Source organism: Staurois parvus, unplaced genomic scaffold (genome assembly GCF_062004578.1).
Source record: "Staurois parvus isolate SC_StPar_1 unplaced genomic scaffold, SC_StPar_1.0 ptg000287l, whole genome shotgun sequence".
NCBI classification, from domain to species: domain Eukaryota; kingdom Metazoa; phylum Chordata; class Amphibia; order Anura; family Ranidae; genus Staurois; species Staurois parvus.
The window spans coordinates 31,058,321-31,069,646 of NW_028318083.1; the positions used below are offsets into that span (position 1 = coordinate 31,058,321).

The window sequence follows — 11,326 nt, forward strand, 5'->3', positions numbered from 1 at the left end:
TAATGCTGCTCCTAAGGGCATCTGGTGGGTTTTTTTTTCTTTAGTCACTAAACGCCTCTGCATGTTAGCCTATGTGTCCATGTACACATAGGGGTTCAGATGTAGGGGCATTTAGAGACATAAAAAACCCCACTGCCAGTGCATTGAATAGCAGTGGCATTTTGCTTGTCGTGCGTAAACATGCGTTAATGCATCTAAATGCATGTTAACGCTAGGCGCGTTTAGGGGTTCAGCATTAATTAATTTTCAATTGTCAGAATAAATTATTATTCTAGCCAATTAAATAAATTAATGCCCAAGTGTTTGACGCTTGTACATGCGCCTAAAGGCATTATATACGTTTGCAAACCTCAAGCATTTTTTCTGTCAAACACCACTGCCAGGAGAAAAGGCATCTAGGAGAGATGGGTGTAAGCTCTAACGAGCAGGGCCCTCTGTTTCCTCTTGTACCAAATTGTATTGTAACTGTAATGTCTGCCTTCATTTTGTAAAGTGCTGCGCAAACTGTTGGCGCTATATAAATCCTGTATAATAATAATAATAAATGGCAAAAACGCGCAGTGTGCATGAGGCCTAATGTATGCATGTGAACTCATGAGTACAATCTACTAGTTTAAAACTTATTGGCAAGCCAATGACTGTGCCTGTCTGTCTCATTGGTCTGCTGGAGGGTCTTGGTCCTACTAGGGCCCAACGCACCCTGCTTAGCCTCCTGCTGTTCTATGCTTGTAAAAGGGCTCTTTCACATGAACATTCCGATCGGGTCCGCCTGCCCGTTTTACAGGTGGACGTGATTGGAACCTCCATTCTCCTCTATGGAACGGTGGGTGTAAACGGACATGTGTCGACATCCAATCCGATCTGCCAAAAAGGGATGGATGGGGATCCAATTCCACTTCAGTCTGTCGGATGGGATGAAAATGGACAGGCGGTCCGTTTTCATCCGACCACCCATTGAAAAGATCATGCAGCTCTGTGTGGGCAGAGGGGACACAGAGCTGTAATCCGCTTGCTCAGCGGAGAGATCCCCTGCTGAGCAAGCGGATCTGCCAAAACGGGTCCGTCCCGTATAAAAGAGTCCTATGCCTTTAATTTTGTACTGGAAGAAGGGTTGGTTAACAAAATTGTCCCATTTTATAGGGCCACATACAGGACCAGAGGATGCCCAAAAAAAGTTGATAAGCTGTGGAAAGTCTGGTTGGATAGCCATTCCTCCTCTGCCTAAATTGAGCCTATCTAGGATTTCCTATGCTTTACAGTCTGTTCCTTGGCAAGTATTTGGAAGCCCTCCTTTTTTAAATGTCTTTGCCCGGGCATAATCTATAGTGTATCATATTTCCCCTGATTCAGAGATGACATTATATATGAGTATCTAACCTCTTGAAAAAAATGTTTTATCCTTTCTGTACAGGGAGATTATTGTTGCCATCTCTTCTACCTGTGGCTCATGGTGGTTCCGGTATCTGGTACAGCTAATATACTGCCAGTTGGGGTAGCCTGGTTTGGAGGGGGGGTAAATTTAGTACAGGTTTAGTTATGTTAACTGGCCCTATGAGGCCGCTGGTTTCTTTTGAAGCTATGTTATGTTTGTTTTACTGTAACTGTATGTGTTTGCTATATGCATACGCAAATTTCAATAAACATAATTTTATAAAAAAAATAATTTACTGATAAAAGCAAGTTCAAAATGTCATCACTAAATATACACACAGCCCTTCACAAACTGAAAATCCCTGTATATATCCACCGCCAGGAAAAAGGAAGCTATATTACCTCTTAGGCAGTCCAGAGATAAAAATGGAGTCACTATGAACTCAAATAATCCTACGCAATCCAAATGCAAGAATGGCCTCTATGTATGCACTTGCACACCAGGACATCACATATGTAAGAATGATTCCTCATTTAGAAAGAATATAGCATGAGAATGTCAACATTTCCATTAGCCTTTTTAAAATGTTGCAATTGCATCTCAGATTCCTAGGGGCTTTTGTTAATAAAGATTTTTTTTTTTTTGTGTGTAAAATTGTGAGAGCAGTTTAATCCTTCATATCCTCTCTGTTTTGTTATTAATCTTTCTATTTGAGAGTCGCACCCCAGCTTTTGGTATTTCGTCAGCACCAGGCAATTAGGTTTTATTTCAATGAATAAATGTAAGAAAATAATGATTTAATGGACATGTCAGCTTCACCAAATTTGCAAATTGATTAACAGGATGACTAAATTCATTTTAATCCCTGCACTAATTGTATCTTAAATTGTTACCACCTCCTGTAACTACTATATTGTACTACATGATGATATTACTACTATAGTTCTATCCTCACTACGTTTCCCTGTGTGTAACCCGACATTCAGCTAAGCCTTCCTATTCTGCAATAAACCAGACTAAATGTAATATTGAAGCTTTATTAACAAAACAAAGTGGGTGAAACTACTGAAAAAAAGCAGATGAGAAATACATACAATCAATATATAAAGCATACAGAAAACACAATTAAATGATTAGCAATAAGTCCATGTTCACCAGCGATGCTGCTGGTAGGGGATGTAAGTTTAGTCCACAACATGTGCTGCAGATTTGATGGTTGGGTTCCTCTCTCCCTCAGTTGTTAAAATGGAGTCTGAGCTCCCAGGATGCAACTCTTTCCCTTTCTTAGAATGAGGAATGATGGGAGCTTTTATTAACTAAATAGATTCTGGTTTCTACAAAACAGAAAATCTATTCTGGGCTCCATCTAGTGGCCAAATGTAATATTGCAAGCTGATTTCCCTGCTGGTGGCAGAACTATTAAGATATCGACTTGAGGACAGGCCATCACCTTTTTACTTTGCAGGGCAGCCCCACTGCGCTGGATCATGTACATGATCCAGCATTTCCAGGTAAGGGGAGCATGCGCGCACCTGCACCTGTGCTGTCATTTGCTACAGCACAAGTCAGTTAGTAGTGATTTATGACTGGGACCTGCTGATTGGCTTGCTAAATGACAGTACAGAGCTCTGTGTTTACTGACAACACAAGGCTGTGTATACGGAGGAGCAATGTGGCTGTGTTTTCTCCCTGCAAAGCAGGGAGGAAACGCAGCCACATTTACTAGTATAAGAAGCACATATTACTCACATTACACATTGTTAGGCACACAGTTAACCCTTTGATTGCATGACAAGAACACCCCTACCTGAAAAAGAAGGTTACTAGATGATCCACGCGGAGTAATATGAATTCAAAAGAATTTTAACAATACTTTATTTGATCACATAGATCATAGGGAGGTTAAACATAAACACGGTGTACATATGAAAAAAATAAAATCATGTTAAAAAACACTTAGCGTCTTCAATTTAGGGTCATCTTAGCAAATAGAGCACCATATAAGGCAGAGTTGTGTAATGATGCGATAGTTATCCTGGATTTCCGTGGGTTTCCCACTTAAATTCGAATAAATCATGTGTTCAACAGATGTGTTCCCAATATATGTCAGGGACCTCCTGGAATGTAAGAGCTGGAACACAAAAATACATAATGTATGTATAGGAATATGAAAACCAATTCACATCCAAAATTCACCAGGCCTCCCTCCACATTGGTCAATGGATACTACTATTACCTTCTCAGTAATGAGACTATCATGCCCGCTTCTCAAATGTAGGGACTTCCTGGATAGCCACCCCAAGTGAAACAAGGTCCACAGTACCAAATGATTCTGAGGATATATATAGAGAAAAATTGATAATAATGATAAATATATAAATCATAGGCATCAAGTGACCCCGAAAACAAAACACACACAAAATGTGGATATATTACCATCAATAAAGATCAAGAAGACTCCTGTCAACTTGAAATAGGATCAGGTCCTTGATGCTTTTTCAAAAATGCATATGGTGGTGAGGAGCCAGGTAGTCACAGTGCGTGGATTCCAAACACATATATAGTGTGTATGTAGCATATAGCAGGCCGTAGATACCTGAGTTTAATATACCCAATACAGGGTTTCCAAAAATTGCTCAATTAGAGAAGGTTATTGCGGTTTTATAAGGATGTGGCTATGTCACAGCAAAAAATGCCTGAATAGGATAGCGTATATATATATATATATACATGTAGATTATCCTCCAAAGAGGGTTTCCAAAAAATTCCCCGGGTATACAAGGTAAATTAGGCCCATAAAACATGCCCTATTGCCACCAAATAGGCTCTATAAATCTCAACAGCCGTAAGCTTTAAGTAACTTGCCACCGGTGGAAGGTATGTTTCCCTGAGGGATTGCCGTTTTGCGAACCGCTGTAATAGTAGCCCAGTGGTAGTTCTCAGAGGGTCTTGGGCCTTCCTAGCAGGGAGCTGTGACACCGCCGTTCCTTCCCGCCTCATGGGCGCCGCACCCAGTGAAGACGCCGAGCGTAGTGACGTCAATACATTGACGCGTTTCGTCCGCCAATCACCGCAGACTTCGTCAGAACTGGGAGGGGACTTCAATCCTTCGCCTTATATGGTGCACTAATTGCATACCAAGTAGTCTCCACCTCGCCATCTTGTGTTGAAAGAGTATCACTACACTGAGAATATCCAAAGTGAATTAAAACACATATCTTGAATTTTAAAAGAATGATTGCTGGGTATACAAGAGGAGCCTAATTGCTATAGATCAAATCATATTCTAAGAGGATAATAAAGAGGAGATTATTATTAACATATTTCTTGTTCACACAGGGAAACATCAAGACCAGGTCCAGCCACCAGGATCTCAAATATCAGTCCTATTATTATCATGCTCACCACCCAGAAGGAATAGAGAAGATTGCATAGTTAGATTCATATTTTGTCCACAGAGGTCCATATTTAATTCATATATATATTATCCTACAGCCTGCTATATGCTACATACACACTATATATGTGTTTGGAATCCACGCACTGTGACTACCTGGCTCCTCACCCCCATATGCATTTTTGAAAAAGCATCAAGGACCTGATCCTATTTCAAGTTGACAGGAGTCTTCTTGATCTTTATTGATGGTAATATATCCAAATTTTGTGTGTGTTTTGTTTTCGGGGTCACTTGATGCCTATGATTTATATATTTATCATTATTATCAATTTTTCTCTATATATATCCTCAGAATCATTTGGTACTGTGGACCTTGTTTCACTTGGGGTGGCTATCCAGGAAGTCCCTACATTTGAGAAGCGGGCATGATAGTCTCATTACTGAGAAGGTAATAGTAGTATCCATTGACCAATGTGGAGGGAGGCCTGGTGAATTTTGGATGTGAATTGGTTTTCATATTCCTATACATACAGTATGTATTTTTGTGTTCCAGCTCTTACATTCCAGGAGGTCCCTGACATATATTGGGAACACATCTGTTGAACACATGATTTATTCGAATTTAAGTGGGAAACCCACGGAAATCCAGGATAACTATCGCATCATTACACAACTCTGCCTTATATGGTGCTCTATTTGCTAAGATGACCCTAAATTGAAGACGCTAAGTGTTTTTTAACATGATTTTATTTTTTTCATATGTACACCGTGCTTATGTTTAACCTCCCTATGATCTATGTGATCAAATAAAGTATTGTTAAAATTCTTTTGAATTCATATTACTCCGCGTGGATCATCTAGTAACCTTCTTTTTCAGGTAGGGGTGTTCTTGTCACACTACCATATTGTTTAGTATGTAGTCTTTGGGTTTTTGTATCCACACTTATACAAGTGAGTCGGAGATATGCTAATGACACCGGTAATTTGTGTCATTTTTGGTGGCCTGTTTTTGCTCTATTGTTGTGAACCCTTTGATTGCTCCTAAATGTTAACCTCTTCCCAGCCAGTGTCATAATACAGTTACAGTGTATAGTATTACCACTGATCGCTGTACTAGTGCCACTGGAGATGTCAGTGTCAGTTACTCAGTTCCCTCACAGTGTCAGTTAGTCAGAATCACAATTCCTGTATATATACTGTATACTGTAGTTCATAGATGCTATAACTAGCTCACACAAAGCAATCAATACACACTTAATGGGATTTTTTTTACCAAAGACATGTAGCAGAATACTTTTTGACCTAACTTTATGAAGACATTTTATTTTTTATTGAATGTTTTATAGTAGAAAGTAAGAAATATTGATTTTTTTTTCAAAATTTCCGGTCTGTTTTTGTTTATATAATAAAAAAAGAATCTCAGTGGTGATTAAATACCACCAAAAGAATTTGTGTGAGAATTATATAAATTTTATTTGGGTACAGTTTTGCATGATGAGCAATTAACAGTTAAAGTAGTGCAGTGCTAAAAAGCAAAAAATGACCTGGTCATGAAGTAAAATCTTCCGAAGCTTACTGTAATAATGATAATAATTATTAATATTATTATGGTTATTGCTCTTATTTATTAACATTCATATGAATACACTTTTCATTAATTATTTATTTCAGGTACTTATATAGCGTTGTCAATTTACATATATATTGTACATTCACATCAGTCCCTAACCCTGAAGGGGTGTACAATCTAAGGTCCTTAACTTACATTCATACATACACATATTAGGGCCAATTTAGACAGGATCCAATTAATCTACCAGCATGTCTTTGGAGTGTAGGAGGAAACCGGAGTACCCGGAGGAAACCCACGCAGGCACAGGGAGAACATGCAAACTCTAGGCAGGTGGTGCTGTGGCTGGGATATGAACCAACAACCCTAGTACTGCCAGGCGGAAGTGCTAACCATTTAGCCAATGTGCTGCCCTAATTAATTGACACAGCCAGGAGCCTGATTGGAAAGAGAGAACATCTTACAGCTAAAAAGTCTGCTGTGATGTCACCTTCTTTCTTGTAATATAATACACACATAAATGTATATATCTTTTTTCTATGAACCTATATTTGTGCTGAGCAAAGCTGTATTTTATGCTGTCACATAAATCTTGATGGTCATATTACCTGACTGTAATGCAATAAAATGACATAATTCTAAAACTAAAGCCTATTTCCCATGATAGTATTTTAAAAGCAATTCTAATTCAATTCCACATCAGTTCCAATGTTAAGGACATTTTAACTCTAACTTTGCCCAGATTTTCATAGTCAATTTGAATCACTTGTCTTGACCTGAACCAAATTTTTTTTCTGGTCATGTAAACCTCTATGAGCACATGAAAATACAGGGGCGCAGCATATTCTCAGATAATTACTGACCACTCCTTTTGTGATTACCTCTCCTTCTAAAAATACTATTTGCCTGGCCACCCATCATTTGAATCCAGCAGCTTTGATATTTTGTAGGCTTTGACCAGGAGCAAGTATACAGAATTAGACTTCTGTCTGTATTCTGACTTTTTATTCTGCATGCTTGTTCCAGGTCAGAAAACTGCTATTGTTATAAGTAGGTCAGCAGTGGCAACCATTGGGGTTGACTTACAAAAAGTGGTGCAGCTCTGACTAGAAACCAATCAGCTTCCAGGTTTTTTTTGTCAAGGCTTAATTGAACAAACTGACGCTAGAAGCTGATTGGCTACCATGCACAGCTGCACCAAATTTTCCAGTTTTAGTAAATCAACCCCATAGTGTTTCTAACAGTACAGATCCTAACTTCTCTGCTGTTTGCAAACATTACTCTGGCTATGTGTGCAATGAAGTTTAGTTATTTATTTATTTTAGCTACAGCTGCATTCACATAACTTATCTGTAATGAAGTATGACCCATGTTCTTCAGGCTGATGGCCCCTGTAGAAATCTTCTCTCCATTGATGTCCAGTCCTCTTCGCGGTGCTGCACTTCTGGCGCTGCAGGGTTTAATAGCCACGAGTCTGACATTGAAAAAAACTGAAGAAGATCCCAACAGACACCTACCCCTTTCTGTCCTCTCCTTCATTGCCAAAAGTCCTTGCATTGCTTCCATACAATGTAACACATTCTATGATAGGGGGAGAGGATCCTGTCATTCAACTGCCTTTGTGAAAGGGGAGGGGGATCCTCACATTCATTTGCCTCTTCCCGAAACATGTTGCATTCTGTAAAAATGATGCAAAGACCTTTATCGATGAAAGAGAGGACTGAAATGGGGTCCTCTTAAATGTATTTCAATGTTACACCCAAAACTACTAACCCCTGCAGCACCAAAAGTTCAGCTCTGTGAAGAGGACTAAGCATTGCTGTAGAGAAGATTTCTACAGAAGAGGACTAAGCATCGCTGTAGAGAAGATTTCTACAGAAACCATCATCCTGCAGGACGTGGGACAAACTTTATAAGGAATTAGAGGCAGATGAATGACAGGGTCCTCTCCCCCTTTCACAGAATGTGTCAATAAAGGAGAGGACAGAAAGGGGTGGGTGCCTGTTGGGAACTTTTTCAATTGTAAAGGGACTTTGCTCCCCAAGCAGTAAATGGTAGTTGTAAGTAGCTCTGAGTGTTTGAACATGCCTGTGTAATCCAAATCACAGCTCAGCTACAAAAGTAATCTACATACTTTCATGTGTCATTAAACAACATATTCAATGTTAAAATGTATTGTTAATAAGGTATGTTTAGGTTATTAAGTGTATGAGCAATGTACAAAAACCTCAGAACACAATATTATATTAATCCCTATCTTCAGTAGTTTTGCCTACACTTTGAACATTGCTATGTAGTTGTTCATCCACAATACACAGGTTCATCAGCCTTGGTATGTTCTAGTTCCTAGATGCAATGCAAAAAAAAGTCCCACTTAGTAGTGGCACAACAATCAATTCTTCCAACTAAACCCAGGACCCTGCATTCACTCTATCTTGTCTTCCACAGTACACACTATTATTTTAGTAAATAAAAACTGATAAATACTTTTTCTCATCAGCAGTTAGAGCAGTCGTGATTTCTATCAGTGTCCAGCAGAGCACATGTTAAATCTTGTATGTGGAGTTTTAATTCTGCTCTAGGAGGATGCAGGATCCCTGATCTCTGTCTGGACAGTGCTGATTGGCCTTGTGCTGATCACATGCACTCTGCCAAGAAAAAAAAACCTCTCTAGCAATACACACCAACATGAGCATGTGCAGAGTGACTGCACACAATATGTCTTATCAGGAGATAAGAGGGGGACACTGGAAGAAGGGGAGGATCAAAGAAGTCAGGATCAAACTGAATTGTTACACAATGCAGGGGATTAACCCCTTAGGTTCCACAGTGAGTATAACAAGTATGCTTTACTGCATATTCAGACTGATTTTACTGTTGTGGGTCTAGTAACATTTTAAGCATAGTAGAGATCTGTTCCACAAGCAGATGGAGTGGGGACGTATTAACACTTTTTTTGCAGGGCAGCCTATTTTAATCTAGTTTTAAAAAGCACCAGGATTGCTTCAGAAAGATCATACATTAATAAGCAGAGGAGAAGCACTGTACAATTTGACTCTATGGGTGTTTCAACTGTTTCTTCAGCTATGCCAGATCACATTGTCACTTCACTAGATTGTGCATGAACTTGTGGACAGACCAGAGAGAAACAAGAAGAAATGAATTGCGTGACACAGGATTAATTGAGTGACACGCACAAAGTGCTCACTGAATTAGTGAGGAGGGAGAACTTTCAAAAGAAGGAAAAACCATCCACTTGCATCTTCTGGAACTGCTTTTAAAGTATCTGATTTGAAAGTAGGTAGGACTAAACATCAGATATATTTCTCATGTTAAATGCATGTCATGTGATGTGTAATTAGAACTCCTACAGGTATTTATTTCCTCTCTCAGAGATCAGAGTACTTATAACAATGCTTTTCTTTTCTCTACAAAGGGATGGGCACCATTTATATTAAGTCACTATCCAGTACCAGCATCAACATCCTGGCCTGAGATGTTGGCTTAGAGATCACAGGATTATGTATATGCTGATGCTTTGCTGGGTTCACAAATGTCTGACACAGCTGTAGTAGCCTCTCACCTTGGGGATTGCTATTGCAGTCTGATCACTAGGGAAAGTGAGACTTAGGAAATGCTTTCTCCTGCCTGCAGCAGACTCGTGACATCATCTCGCCTTAGTCATGGATACCAGCTTGAAACTCAGTATATTTATATTTTAATTATACTGTTGGTGTATATGGTATAATGTCAGGAATTTGATCAAATAAAAAAAAAAGGAATAAACCCATTGTTTGTATTTGATATGGAAGTAGAAGTAATTTCGTATTTTAACCCCTTTGCAGCATCTTCACACATAAATGAATTATCACAGAGGAGGATCTTTTGCTGTGAACACCTGCGTTTGTGCTGGAAGTGCACCCCTTATTTTTCACACTCAGCGTAGAGTCACTGATTTCAGTGAGTTATTCCTAAAAATTAAATGCCTACAATAAAAAAAATACATATTTCCATGCAAATAAATGTTCAACTTTGAGCACAGAAATACTGACATAATCAGACCACTAGGGAGGTTACTAAATCATCTGATATGTCTTCTGACTTTTTATTAGTAAGGAGAATAGCTCTTCTACTGCAGACGAGCTGCTAAGGTGGTGGAGTGAAGGTAATCTGACATGTGAAGTGTCCTAGGCCAGCTCATACATGTCTGCATGTTGTAAAGAGAAAGAGAGGGTTACAAAACCCAACACTTTCTTACACCCACTCCATAGTTTTCATTGTCTCTTACTGAATGATCATAAAGGCATATGTTACAAAATGAATACAAAACAACTACATAAACACAAAGTAATTATATGAAATTTAGCATGTCACAGCCCATGTTCGCTTCTAAGAAAGGCAACAAATCCTGTTTAATAAGACTAAGTTGAATAAAATGTGCTTTGAGATTTTATATCTGGTGCTAATAAATGTCTATTTTTATCATGATGCCAAGAGTGTTCTAATGGGAGTTCATGCATTATCCCGTCATCAATACTGCAATGCCACAAAATAACATTTCCAACACTTTATACTGTATGTAGTTATTGAAACTTTGTTGTCCTAATGACAATGATACTGTTTCAGACAGTGCAAAAAGCAAAAAGATTTTGCAATGGGATGTAACTCATAGCATCCAGAAGTTAGCACACTGTATTAAAATGATAGAACACATGATTTGTAAGGTTTCTAGTTATTTGCTGTGTTCTTCTGAATATGAATATTAATAGTAGCAGCATTTAGTGCGCATTAGACTTCATGAATGAAGCTGTATTGCTATTTGTTCTTGAGAAGTAAAGTTGAATATTATTATTTTTTTATTATTATTATTATTATAAGAAGTACAATTTCTCTTTTTGTACTTTATGAATAAAGTTGTATATTAATATTTGCAGTTGTAGTATTTAATCCTTTTGTATAAAGTTGTATAATATTAGCAGTAGTAGTA

The 11,326-nt window shown here is 38.5% G+C and overlaps 1 long non-coding RNA gene across 1 annotated transcript; it reads left to right on the plus strand.

The window, feature by feature from the left end:
* Positions 1 to 4,662: 4,662 nt before the first annotated feature.
* On the plus strand, positions 4,663 to 5,596 carry LOC149458474 (uncharacterized). Its single transcript, XR_016313439.1, has 3 exons — positions 4,663 to 5,017; positions 5,122 to 5,217; positions 5,323 to 5,596. It is a non-coding gene; the product is annotated as an uncharacterized LOC149458474 (long non-coding RNA).
* The last annotated feature ends 5,730 nt before the right edge of the window (positions 5,597 to 11,326 follow it).